The sequence below is a fragment of the Filicampus tigris genome, chromosome 8, assembly GCF_054856515.1.
Source record: "Filicampus tigris isolate MCC_2025a chromosome 8, RoL_Ftig_1.0, whole genome shotgun sequence".
Taxonomy (NCBI): domain Eukaryota; kingdom Metazoa; phylum Chordata; class Actinopteri; order Syngnathiformes; family Syngnathidae; genus Filicampus; species Filicampus tigris.
Window position 1 is genome coordinate 24739033 of NC_141224.1, and position 14213 is coordinate 24753245.

A 14213-nucleotide genomic window follows, 5' to 3' on the forward strand; every position below is an offset into this window, starting at 1 on the left:
CCCCCACCCCCACCCCCCACCCCCCCGAAAAAAGCATGCAATATGCCGCCGCAGGAGAGATGCTAATGGCAGAGGTTTATTTAAAGATCATTAGCTGGCTAATTTACTATTCAAACTCGCTGTGGACACTCGTCAAACATGCTTCAAACATGCTTCAAACGTGCCACTAGTACTTACCCAACTACGTATGCTTAATTCCATTGCGAGCCCTGGGGTTGGTTTTGTCGTATTGTTTGGGTCCAACAGAATTCCAGCAAGTTACTTATTTCTTTTCCGTACTTCCTTTCTACTCCTAATCCCGGCCTTTAAAATAAAAGCATACCAGCAAACCATTACACAGCAGGTTTGCAACGGCGTATTTCCAGAGCGAAGAAGAGAGAGAGAGGTGAATTAGAGCGAGGTTGTTCTAAACTTCAAGGAAGACATCCGCGAACATGTCACTGCTGCAGTGCTTTCCGTAGTTTGATTTTATACTCGCGGACACAACATCGTTTTGAAAATGTGTAACAGTTGCATTCTAAGTCGGGGGGCGTCATTTCAAAAAGACAGAGACAACAATGGATATCGTGCCTGCTAAGAGCAGGTGCACGCTTCGTACCCTGCTCGCTCCCGGGCGCACGGACGTACTCCACCGCTGTGCCTCGCTCGGGACCCCGCTGCTGGCTGAATGATACCCGTCGTCGGCTGCGCCGAGGAATCCCGGCTGTGCCGAGGAATCCCGGCTGTTGCTGCCGCCTACCATGCGCCATTGGACGCGATGTGAATCGCCAACTTCTCAAGGAGCTTCACAGGTGACACGCGCACCCGCTGCTGCTGATGCTCCCACAAGGATAGCGTTGTTGAACGCCCGGTCGTTGACGAACAAATCATCTATCCTGAGGGAGCTATTTCTTTCAAACAACTTGGATTTCCTCTGCCTGACGGAGACTTGGACTGGCGCCGGTGAGTGCAGTGCGATGCTTGAGCTATTACCGCCTGCATGCTCTTATTTAGACGCGCCAAGAACTTCAGGCCGAGGTGGAGGAACAGCGACTGTTTTTAAAAACAAATTTTAATGTAAATAGTATGATTCGCCACAGCGTTCAGCAGCTTTGAGGGCACGTTCTTTGGAGTTGCCAGTGCCGTCCCTGTGCTCTGCGCTGTCATCTAATACACCAAATACAACAAGGAGTTTCTGAATGACTTTTCAAATCTCGCCGAAATCATGTTGCGATATGATCGCATCCTGTTCATGGCGGACTTTAATATTCACGTTTGCTGTCCTGAAAAACCACTGGCAAAGGACTTTCTAGGACTGATTGACTCTTTCAATTTGGAGCAGTGCGTGGCTGGCTCCACTCACAAACAAGGACATACAAGGCCATAGACCTTGTCCTTTCTTATGGTCTATCGCTCCCAAATGTGAAAGTTTTGCATGTTCTCTCTGATCATATGACTGTGCTCTTTGATGTAATGTTTTATAGTGCTGTCAGAGCTAATGCTAGCGAGCGCAAGGCCCGGGTTATTAACCACCTCACCTTTGATCAGCTCTGTGTTCCCTCTTCAAACACAGAGGAGCTCAGCACTTGGTTCCATTCATCTTGCCTTAATATTTTGGACTCCGTGGCTCCATTGAAAATTTTGCGGCAAAAAATTAGACCGGAGGCATGGTTCAATGAGAGCACTCGCACAGCTAAACAGGAATGCCGCAGAGCTGAACGCAGATGGAAAAAAGACAGGCGGCAGGTCTCTTATCAAATCGTAAAGGACTGCTGGCATCGTTACCAGAGAAAGGTGAAAGAGTCCAAGAGGGACCACGTCGAGTCTGATTCAGGCAAATCGCCAAAATCCACGTGCTCTATTTAAAACAATTGACTCTGAACTCAAGCCCCGTCAACCGACTTGCATGGAATCGCCCCCTGAAATGTGCGATAGATTCATGCAGTTTTTCGTTGACAAGGTTGCTACAGCTAGGGCTCTTGTTTCGAACGCCACATTTGACCCCTCTGTCCAAGTTCCTTGTTCAGCAGTTCCTTGTTCCTTTGAGCCGGTTTCATTGACATTTTTGGAGGAAGTGGTTTGCCATATGAAACCATCGGGCTCTCCTTATGACTCAAAGGAGATTGAAATTGGAAAATCGGTTTTGGCCATTATCAACAGCAGCCTGTCTTCTGGTGTGGTCCCCCAACATTGTAAGCATGCTGTAGTGCAACCCCTGCTGAAAAAAACTGGCCTTGATCAAGCTGTGCTATCCAATTTTAGACCCATTTCCAAGCTGCCTTTTATGTCAAAAATTCTGGAAAAAGTGGTGCACTCACAGCTAAGATCTTACTTGGATAAACACAATGTCATGGAAGTTTTCCAGTCAGACTTCAAGATGATGCATAGCACAGAGTCAGCCCTGCTACGTGTTTTCAATGACATCCTCCTGGCAAATGACACCGGAGACCACGTATGTCTCGTTCTGTTGGATTTGACTGCAACTTTCGATATGGTAGACCACAATATTCTTTTGAACCTGCTTGCAACACCAAGTTGGGATGAGTGGATGCGCTCTAGAGTGGTTTGGATCTTCTTGGCTGGCAGGACTTTTTCTGTTAGCCTAGGTTCCTCTGAGTCCCGCACTGCCCCTCTATTGTATGGTGTTCCACAGGGTTCTATTCTGGGGCCATTGCTGTTCTCATTGTATTCACTGCCCATGGGTTCCATCCTTAGAAAACACGGAATCTCCTTCCACTGCTACGCGGACCACTGTTAAATCTATATCCCGTTAAGCAAAAAAGAGGCTTTCTCCTTAAGACCACTTTTGTCCTGCCTAGAGGACATCAAAGACTGGATGTCACTAAATTTCCTAAATTTCAACGAAAAGAAAACAGAAGTTATGGTGTTCAGTCCCAGTGGCTCGTCTCCATCCCACCCTGTTGACCTGGGCCCCCTGTCTTCACATCTAAAGCCAAACTTGGGATTTAAAATGGACAGTGATCTTAAATTGGACCAGCAAATCAGTGCTGTTGTAAAGTCGAGCTTCTCTTACCTTAGACAGCTGGCTAAGGTAAAGCCCCTCCTTTCCCATCAGCACTTAGAAACAGTCATCCATGCCTTTGTTAAATCTCAGATAGATTACTGTACTTTATTTTGGAGTCAGCCATTCCTCCCTCAAACGTCTCCAGTTGGTCCAAAATGCATAACCGCTCGCAGGCTAGCCATATGCTTGCAAATTGTAAATAAACACTTCACTAATTCTGTCATGAATCACCGTCACCTTTATTACTTAAGCGTCTTATTCCCAATATAATCTGCTAAATTTGTCCACGATTGATGTCATTTATCAGTCACAGAACGTGTGCATGTTTGTACGAGACGGGAGGCAGTGGAAGGGTGAAGGGAATTTCTCTTTTCTACTTCACAAGTTAATAAACTGGTCATGTGAACAGGTTTGAAAACTTTCTGAAGCTACCAAATCTACTTTCCCTCACCAGATGAAGTCTGTCCGTACGTCTGTCCATCCGTCCATCCATCCATCCATCCATCCATCCATCCATCTCCCACACATTTCATGTGCTTTGGATTGGAATTGTGGATGGTGAGGCTTCCAAAACCATGCATATTAAACAGCCATAAGCCACAAAACACCAGAGAAATATATACAAATGAACATCGCATTGACTTTCTTTTTTAAATTGTTCTATTGTATTGTATATTTTCAACATATCTGGTATTGGAGTAATCCAAAAATAATTAATGTTAACATACTCAAGTTAAATTACTTTTATATGCTACTTGGACTACGTTACTAACTACATTTTTTTTAAACAGGTAACTAGTAACTATGTATTTATTTAGCCATCAACTAACCCCCCCCCCCGACCCCCCCCCCCGCCCCCACACACACACAAAAATCTCAGGCCACAAAAAATGCTAATATCGGTGTGGTTAGGGCACCCGAAGGGGTAGCAGCGGCCCTGAATGGAGGGTATTTTGACTGAATAGGGCTGCTCGATTTTGAACCGAAACCGAATTTTCTGGATAAAACGATGTTAAAACCGTTAAAATCTGCACTTTCGATTTTTTTTTATTTTTGATGTATCTAAGCCACCGTAGTTTCCTCTGCATTTCCACTTCCTCGCACGAGCGCGCAGTCCGGAAAAACTACAACACCGGCGCTACCGGCGATCCTGCAATTTTCTCAGGCAAGTGAGCGTTTAGTTAATAAATCGGGCAAATATAGATCTGTTGTGTATTGTGTGCCCCGCAAGTACATGCAATACAACCCGTGAGCAAGTAACTCAACGTCTGAAGGGCGTCACTTTTTTTCTCCTCTACAACGGACCTCTGGTCATGACTATGCATCGGTACGCATTGTATTATTGAGTGACAGTTTTGCACTAATCATTGATTTATGTTTAAGTAAGACCAGGGAGAAAGGTGAAAGGCTAGTCACTAGCTGGTTGGCAAAATGACTTGCTGTTTGGTTTACAGACTTGACTGTCTACCTTCTCTCATGTTGATGATTTCATTTCAGATGGTACATGCACTTTATTCTTTCATTATTGGTTTAATTAAGAACAGATCTGAAATCTATTGTGTAAGTAAAATGCTGTTAATCCCAATGGATTGTTCTGTGTGTATTAAGTTAAATTGACTGGCATTTTGAGTTCAAAGAAAGAAAAATTAAGTTTAAATAAAAGACATTTAAAATACTTTCATTATTTTTTATTTTACAAAGAAATTGTAATCGTAATCGTAAAATCGGGTTTGAGAGAAAATAATCGTGATTTTCTTGTTAGGCAAAATCAAACAGCACTATCACTGAATGTCATGTTCAAGGACACTCCAACACTCAGCTGTGTTTTTGTTTTTGAGCCTCCAAAAGGTTGCCAATTCTATCATGCGTTCACTAGCAACACTAGTTTTCAGCAGAAACAGGAAGAGATTTGATTGATTTTTCTGAAGAGCTCGCTGTCTTATAACAAGTCAAGTGCAACATCTTGTGGGTGGTTAAACGCCTCCGAACATGTGGGGAAAAACAACACATGACACCAAACAAATAGCAGCGTTCATGATTTCTACTGTGTTATCGTCTGTTGGTCACATTTTCCTCAATTTGCAATTAATATATAATTATAACCTATTTGGAGTTATGATGTGCAAATATATGCACGGTGTGGCATGCATAATGTGGTTTATTTTTCAGTGGTCTTAATTAACTGTTTGATGTCCTGAGGAGTTTTGCATTTCTGCATGATTATTGACTCAAATTAACTACACAAAATGGCAAAGATGGTATTCCGTTGTCAAGTATCATTCAGTCAATTTGAATCATATATTACTGTCACCTTAGAAGCAAAAATGTTTCTGTCGAAAAAGGACATACAGTATGTTATGTGGACCCAACGGCTACCCATGACCACATACTCATCAATCTTTGAAATGTCTTCTTATAAAGTCTTTTTGTCAGTTCTTAAAATATGTTTATCTTTTTATTGGCTTTTAGTTGAGCGGTCTGTCTTTGTGTTAGGGATACTATCACAACTCAGTCCATGAGGATAATTGTGATGTAAATGCACAGAAGACAGAAGAGACCAAAAGAAGAGGAGAAGGCAGGAGAGATGAAGGATGAAGAAAGTATTTCCAATCAAATTTTCGCTCTTTTGACTGAAACTTTATTGCCAAGGTCAGTGTGGTTCATCACCTTGTTTAATCACTCACTTTTGAGAATCTCTTTCCTTTGTTTCTTAATTGACGGAGCTAGAGAACAAGACATAAATTAGAGTAACGGTATTTCATTGTGCTTTCCATACTCACAGCTGTTAAGTATAATTGACTTGATGGCGTTAAATACAAATTGTAAGCATGAAACTGTATTCTTTAAGTGACAAAAACATGGTGAGCAGACAAAATAAAACTAATTCATGTCTGGGCTCAACAGTAACAAAAATGTGTCTGCCTATAATGTCACCTCTTAAGATAAACAGTGGCAAAGGTGGCACAAGCGCTGCACTATATCATCCTATTTTATCCTTAATAAATCAATCTTGAGATTAATAAAGCATCTATCACGATTTTTACTGGCCTCTAATGCAAGTAAAGTGTCGTTTTCATGGCAATATCACAATTGCAGGAGTGTACCCTCAAAAAACTCGAGGACAAAACTTTTATAATGAATGGTAAAGGTCAGTTGCATTTGCATGTGAAATTTTATATTAAATGAAGGGTTCTTTAATTTTACAAGAACCGAACATATAAGTACAAACTGCAGTTGGATAACAAGAAAATACCATTTGTCATTTGTTTGTCATACAATGTTTCTTTCCACACTCAACACAGGAGCACGGAGTAGCCATTCATCCATTTTCATCAACTGAAAAGCACATGGCACATCAGAAAATGCCTTTAAGAAGCTAGTGTCATCAAAATGGTCCTGCAGAGGAATTTCCAAATAGCCTGCCAAAGGTTGAAAGTCACTACCACAAAAACCTATTTGGAGCCAATCTTCAATACAATCTCAACACCGCACAGAGAATACCAAATTACTGCGGAGACCATGCTCAAAAAGCAGTCAGCGAAACAAGCAAATGAATTTGAGCTTATTTAAGCCAATCAAGAACAGTGCGACATGATTGTTCAATATGAAGAGGGCAATTTAGCCAAGGAAGCATACAAGAAGCATGTGAAGCTGAAAGACATGGCCCACAAGGAGAAGACATTGGACAAAGAAACTTAGGCAGAAGATGCATAGACTGTGGTATTAATAGTAGGCCTTGAATCAGCCCTGTTGGCACCAGTAATGAAGGCCAGTGCATTGTGTTACAGAACTAAGACACAGTAGCTTGTCACAATTAAACACAGATGGGCATTCCGTCCCAGGGATGGAACGGTCCGTCTGTCCCGGACAGATGCCTATTTTGTGTATGGATGGATGGAGTAAGTTTTTTGCTTAAAAAGGATGGATTAAGCAAGGACAGAAGTGGGTTTTCGGCGGTTCCTGTAATCATCCCTGACTGCGTCAAGTACCAACTGACATGTTGTTTTCTGGGGCGGCACGGTGGGCGACTGGTTAGCACTTCCGCCTCACAGTTCAGAGGTCATGGGTTCGATCCCGGCTCCGGCCTCCCTGTGTGGAATTTGCATGTTCTCCCCGTGCCTGCGTGGGTTTTCTCCGGGTACTCCGGTTTCCTCCCACATTCCAAAAACATGCATGGTAAGTTGATTGGACTCTCTAAATTGCCCCTAGGTGTGATTGTGAGTGCGGATGTTTGTCTCTGTGTGCCCTGCGATTGGCTGGCAACCAATTCAGGGTGTCCCCCGCCTACTGTCTGAAGACAGCTGGGATAGGCTCCAGCACGCCCCACGACCCTTATGTGGATAAGCGGTATCGATAATGGATGGATGGATGTTGTTTTCTTTTAAAAAGAAAGACCACTGTTCTCCGTGACCCGGGTACCTTTCCATCCTCGTTCCTCCGTCCTTATTCATAAAAAAAGTCATCCTCTGACCCCGTCCGTCCTCGTTCTTTTAAGCGCTTCCGGCCTTACATTCCGTCAAGAAAATAATTATTGGAAAATAATGCAAGGTTATTTTAGGAGGAAATGAAAGACTTTCACTTCTGGGTCGTTTAAGTGTACGTCAGTGCTGGCAGAGATTTCTACGGTCTAGAGATCATGTGTGTGTGTCCCACACAAGGACATACTTCACATGCAAAGGGATAAGGTATATGTACTAAATCTTAACAGTTAGTTAAGAAATCAAAATTGCTATGCACCTTTTTCCTATGTCCAATACATACCGTAACCCAGATAACACACACAAGACAGGTAGCGTGATTTTCTGTGACTCAGTGAAATGGCATAATCCATGGTATTACATGTGTTGAACCACTAGAGGGCAGACTATGCCTGTGCAATGTTACTGCAGGAAACGCACATGAAGTGTTGTGCAGGCAGTTAATCAAGGCATTAAGTTTCTGTGGTCTCGCAGAAGAACAGTGGTGTTCCTTTTTAAAGAACCCAACACAACACGTAAGTCGGTACTTGACCCAGTTAGGGATGATTAGCGGGACGGATGAAAACCCACTTTCGTCATTGATAAGACCATCCTTTTTGAAAGACTTCTCGTCCTCTGTCCGTCCCGTTCCATCCCTGGTAGAGAATGCCCATTTCCGTGAAAGTGTTAGCTGAACCGTTTCATTGTTTTATGGAGTGAGATTTAGGAGGTATCACATGCTTGCTTACAAAATGATGCTACTCTGGTTCTTCCAATGTTCGGGGTTTAATATTCACAAGTAATACTGTTAAACCTTTTATTTTATGTTTTTTTTTTCATTATTATTATTATTGCCTTCATGCAGGTTTTTCTACTGCAGTATTACAATTTAAAGCCGTTTAAGTGTTTCAGTTTTACGCCATTATTGTTAGATTTTTTTGGGAAAGAAAAAAAATAAAACATTGCATTACAACATTCTGTCATTGAATTTGTGCTTTTGTTTGATGTATTTCACTTTTGTGGCAACATTTTTGCAAGAATAATAATGTATTTTATTAATCATGTGTTGGATTCTTGTGGACAACGCATGTTAGCTTTATTAGCTTTGTAGTTTTAGCTTTATATTATATAAAAACAGTGGGGAATGTAAGAATAATAATGTATTTTATTATTCATGTGTTGGATTGTTGTGGACAAGGCCTGTTAGCTTTATTAGCTTGTGGGTTTAGCTTGAGCTTTTTCCAAATCTACGCCCAACTTGCTTGATGTGCTTTGCTTCCCCATATGTATGCTAATCGCTCACAAACACACGCACACACACCTACACACACACACACACACACACACACACACACACAAACAAGCCCAAACACATAGACAAAACAAGTTCATAGTGTTCCAGCTGCTTTCGCTCCCCTTTCCCTTAGAGCTGGAACACCTTTGTAATCAGGGACTCCGAAGAAAATAAAAAGAGAGGAGGCGCGGGAGCCGGGCAGAGGGTTTTAGGAACTGTAATAGTACACTTCCCTGCGCTCTCCTTGCAAGTAAAAAGACAATATTGTTGTCGAGTGTCTTCTCTCCTCATTGTGTGCATTGTTTACTAATGTCTCACTTGGTGTGAACCTGACAATTTTCAACACACGGTACATCCATAATGGGTCCAACGAGACATAACGTGTGTACTGCTGGACAATAGACACAAAGAAAAACAATGCCATAATGCACAACAAAAAATCACAAGGGGTTGACCAGGATCAGCAAACAAGGTGCACACTCATTGAATGTTATTCCACAAATTTACAGAAGGTGTATTGACACCAACGTACGTTTTGTCGAGCCACCAGTGTGCACAAGAATAGGCAAGCACACGTGCTTGTGAAGTGAACATTTATGAGACAAGGAGTGATTTACAGATGGAGAGGAGACATGCCATGCAGTTGACATTAAAAACAAAATGCTGAGTATTTTTAATGAGCAAGAAGTGGGAGATGATCTTAACTGCCCGAGGGAGGATCTGCTTTGTCTCAACCTTTCGCGATCCCCGGCGGGCGCAGGCAGCGGCATTGTTGTCATTATGTCCATAATGCGAGTAGAGTCCGTGCTCATAAATTAAGCCGGTGAGACACCAGACGAAAGAAGCACTCGGTTCATCCTAAGGTAAGGAGGACATACTGTATTAATTACAGCATTGTCCATGCGTGTGTAGCTAGCAAATGAGCACCATATCTACTCCACTTCCGAGTCTACTCGTTCTCCAAAGTGTATTTTGTGCCATCAAAAGACCATCAGGTGCTGCATCTTTCACATCAAAAATGGAATCTCACTTGGTCTCATAGTATTAGCAGGAAATGACATGGTTCATTCTTTCAAGATTTGTGGATTAGATGTGGAGTAGATGTGTATGAGACACGTCCAAGGAGGCCTGGGGGCCAAATACAGCCCGCTGTCAAATTTTATCCGTCCCTCAGCCTCTGTCATAAAATTAAGAACGTCTGTGCCTGTAGCCCCGTTGACAAGCATATAAAATAAACTCTTAATGCGATTTCACATTTACACACAGGAGGGCAGTAGCACTGTCCAACTCCATAACCTTGTGTGACCCTTTACGGACAGTTTCTAAAATGGCAACATTGAATAAAAAAAAAGTTGACAGCGAGGGCCAACAGTTTAAGGAAAGGTGGAAAGTGGACTATTTTTTCACTGAAATACGCAACAACTGTGTTTGCCTCATTTACAAAGGGACTGTTACTTACTTCCCTGTTTTTAAATCTAAAAGTTCAGTGAACATTTATTTTCAACATGTCATGTTTCAAATTAACCCTGGCCTGTACTGGTGAATATGATATACAGTATATATCTAACCGGTTGCGTTCGGCGGCATTGTGTGTCAGAGTAGTGACGACACAGCAGGATAATTTCCATAATTTCTGTTTGTTGCGTTTAATTGTCTCAATCACAAACCAGACGACAACAGCACAAATCAAAATCCTCCCGTCAAATGTGACGATACAATGTGCCCCGACACAAGTCATATGGCACAGCAACGCATCAAACCACTTAAACTTGTAAATGAAAAGAACAAAGGTTTCTCCAGCTGTAAAGGTGCTTACCTCCCCATGGACATCAACAAAAAAAGGGGAGAGTCAAAGGCAGGGGTGCTTGGTCGATCGCAAAGGCATTGTGGGTAGATCGCCAGCCTATCATCCGTCCTCACTACTGTACTGTATGGCTCCGTTCACACCAACTGCGTTGGGAGCCTTTTTGTCGGCGCGTTTCAAATGGAGTCAATGTGGTTCGCGCGGGTGGGCGTCGTTGCGTGCGTGGCGGCGCGAATGATGCGTTTAGAGCGGTGGAACGTGGAGCAAAGCACCAAAAATCCGTCCATTCGGCGCGTGTAAAACAAGTCAACGTTTTTGCCATTTTGCCTCGCGGCAGCCAATCAGCATCTAGCATACTACGTCACACACAGCCTCGCAGCGTCCTGTTCACTCGTCTGCTTTTTTTTTTTTTTTTTTACAGTTCTTGAACTTTACCAAGACAACAATATTGTTAGCATTAGCATAGTGTGCAAAAAAGTTGACTTGTTTTATATGCGCCGAATAGAGCGGATTGTTGTTGTTGCAAATCTGCTTGAGGCTGGCTATCAGCAGCTACTGTCCGGACTATGCGTCCCTGGCTGATTCCATCCAGTGCATCCTGTGCTATATGAGCCATTCTACCGAATTGGTTGAAATTGCTGTCCCACAATGAAAATCAAATTTTAAAAAACAATGAAGTGTTCAGACCTTGCATATTTAGTCATATCTTGTTATGATCTATTTTAGCACAAGGCATTAATTGAGATACTATTCAACTGAATGCGTAGAAAGTCATCTTTTCTATGTCACTTCCTATTGGGAAGTGGCTGTCCCAATGTCTAACTCCAGAATTTCAATTCATGAAAAAAAAATGTAGAAGATTTTTTCCAATTTATATAATATTCTACTTTAATAGAACATTTTGGTTGCTTTTAAATGTATTGTGAAAGATTTACATTGATTTTATAGATTTTTTTCAAACTAGAAGTTTTTATGTAAAAAAACCTGTCCCAACTTTTCATGTCACTACTGAAACGCAAAGAGTATTTGTTTGTTTCAGCCACACCACCAGAAATTTCACCAGTAAGAGACATTACCTTCATGTTCATCACTGGCCACGTGGCGAGTAATTAGTTGACAGCATTATTAAGTTATGTGCCCTCCAAAGTCTGAAAATCAGCATGTGGTTTTTAGGACCGTCACTACCAAACACCTCATTTCGGCAACAAAATGAGCACTTTTGATTTTAATGCTAAATGTACTGTTTTCTATGTCTGTACACATGCTCAAAACTGTCTGTGGTAGCCACATTGTGGTAGCCACATTGTGCCTAGCATTGTTGAGTATTGTCAAAAACGTCACAACCGAAAACGGTCACTACCAAAACGTTTCGGTGGTGACAATGGTTTCGGTAGTGAAAATATGATGTTTATTTTTGAATAAAATAAGCTTTAAAAAATATAATACATGGATACATAGGTCATACATAGATCTTTCTGATTTTAACTATATTCTATTCCATATTTTATCTTAATTTGAAGGGGAAAATAAAACCGAAACTGTCACTACCTAAACAAGGGTTGGAATGACCCAGTGAAATCCAAAGAATATTTAATAAAAGAAAGAGAAAGCAATAAGAGATGGAAGGAAGAAGGAAAGTTGAAGTCTACCAATGAAGTATCCAGCAGAGAGCAAAGGAAAGTCAGAAGAGCATGGAGCAAAAGACAAGACCACCAGATGTCTCTCAAAAAAACTGAGAGAGAGGGAACTGCATACAGGGAAATGCATGCTACAAAAATGTTTGTCATTCCAATTGAATTTTCATTTGGAAGGTGAAACCACAGTTTTTCAATGATAAAGAGCCCTGTGATGGACAGGTGACCGGTCCAGCGTGTACCCTGCTTTTGCCCTAAATCAGCTGCGATCAACTCCAACCCCCCGCAACCCTGAGTACAGCACAAAGCACTAAAGGTGGAAAAAATGGTTCATTAGTTATAAAACACGTTAAAAGTTAAAATATAGCAAAAGTAGTTAAGTGATTACAATGCTACCCTCACACAAAGTATTACTGCAACAGCAGCAACAATATGGTCACATCTGAAATTTTGCAGTCACTACCGAAAAAACTGATGTTTTGACAAAAATGAAAAGTATTAAATTATCAACCAGCAATTTTTGATCATGATTGTTTAAGGGTATGTTTGTTTTCATCAATGATGAGTTTTGAAGTCAATATGATCAATTTTCTACATCTTACAATGAAAAATAGCATATAGATTTTGATTTTTTTCGGAAAAACTAATATTTGATTCGGTTAAAAATTCATTTAGATTGATTTGATGTCCAAACCATGTATATTAACTCTGTAGAGGGGGAAATGGAAAAATATATGAATCGGCTAGTAGAATTATTTTTATTCTTCTGTAATTGTGTGTTTCGGTAGTGACACATTTTAGGGACAAGATATTTGGGATAAGCTAGAAAATACTATTTGAAAATTGACTGTACTTTTACTATATTTGTGCCCTTTAGATATGGTGCAACATGAATGCAATAAAAGTTTTTCTGAAATAAAATACAAATTTCACACATTTTCCAACTCTGACTTTGATTCAATTCAGTAGAATGGCCCATATAGGTAGATGCAGTCATGCAAGGTACACCAGCATATACGTACATATGAAAATAGTTCTCAATATATTTATAATTCATATGTTTTGCATTTTTAGTAGGTGGTAGATCATTTTGACTCGGTCATGTTATAAGTAGCTCTCAGGCTGAAAACGTGTGGGCACCCCTAGTCAAAGAAAGGCATGAACACAACTTAAAAGTGGCAGTGCTGGATTAATTATTAAAGTAGGGGAACACATAAAAATGTTTGTTCCACCCTTTGGCTATGGAGGATAATAAAAGAATGAATAATAATAAAAGAACACATCAGGAATGAATTCACAGATTTTGTGTGAATATGATGTAGTGTTCCAAGTTTTGGTCATTACCTGAGCTCTGGGCAACTGTCATTTTCAGTTGACAGAAGTGAAAAAATGGCCGCCCCCTGAGATGGCTTAAAACAGGTGGATTTTGCTGCTTAAAGCATATTCCACAAATGCAATATTAATCAGAATGCCGTGTTTCACCTAGTGCACGTGCATACAACATATTCTTGAAAGAAAAATTGTTTGAGTTGACCTTCGCTTTAAGAATTTAGAAATTTAAATGAAAAAAGTAAAAAACAAAAGGCTGACTGGTTTGCTAAAATGTGCTTGGATTCATTGGTATTCCATGTAAAAAAGAATGTCAGGCTAAATGGTTGCCCCCCCCCCCCCCCATTTTCACCTCACCAAATCTGTCCCTCTTCGCAAAAAGTTTGGACACTCCTGGTGTATATCATTGTGCAATCTAGTCCAATGTTTACACACGTGACCCATGATGTTACTAATGACATGAGGCTAAAGGCTAAAATGATCTTGCCTTTATGTGTCCAGGTATGAATCTCTTCTACGAGCAACGGAGCTTATCTCACGCTCCACACTCAAATTGCTGGTATCCATAACTGAACACAGCTCTCAGATGTGCAGGTAGAGGGCAAACACAAATGTCCTTTATCAAACTACATACGGTATCATAGTGTAGTTTGCCAGGTACCAGAGCTACCATGTTAATATGTTTATTTTA

General features: G+C 41.1%; 1 long non-coding RNA gene across 1 annotated transcript in view; it reads right to left on the minus strand.

Annotated features, from left to right (window-relative positions):
* The window catches only part of LOC147144144 (uncharacterized), a 34923-nt gene extending 24053 nt beyond the window's left edge, over positions 1-10870 (minus strand). The window contains exon 1 of the long non-coding RNA XR_015087791.1: positions 10572-10870. This is a non-coding gene — a long non-coding RNA (uncharacterized LOC147144144). The remainder of the gene's footprint in view (positions 1-10571) is intronic.
* Between the last annotated feature and the right edge of the window lie 3343 nt (positions 10871-14213).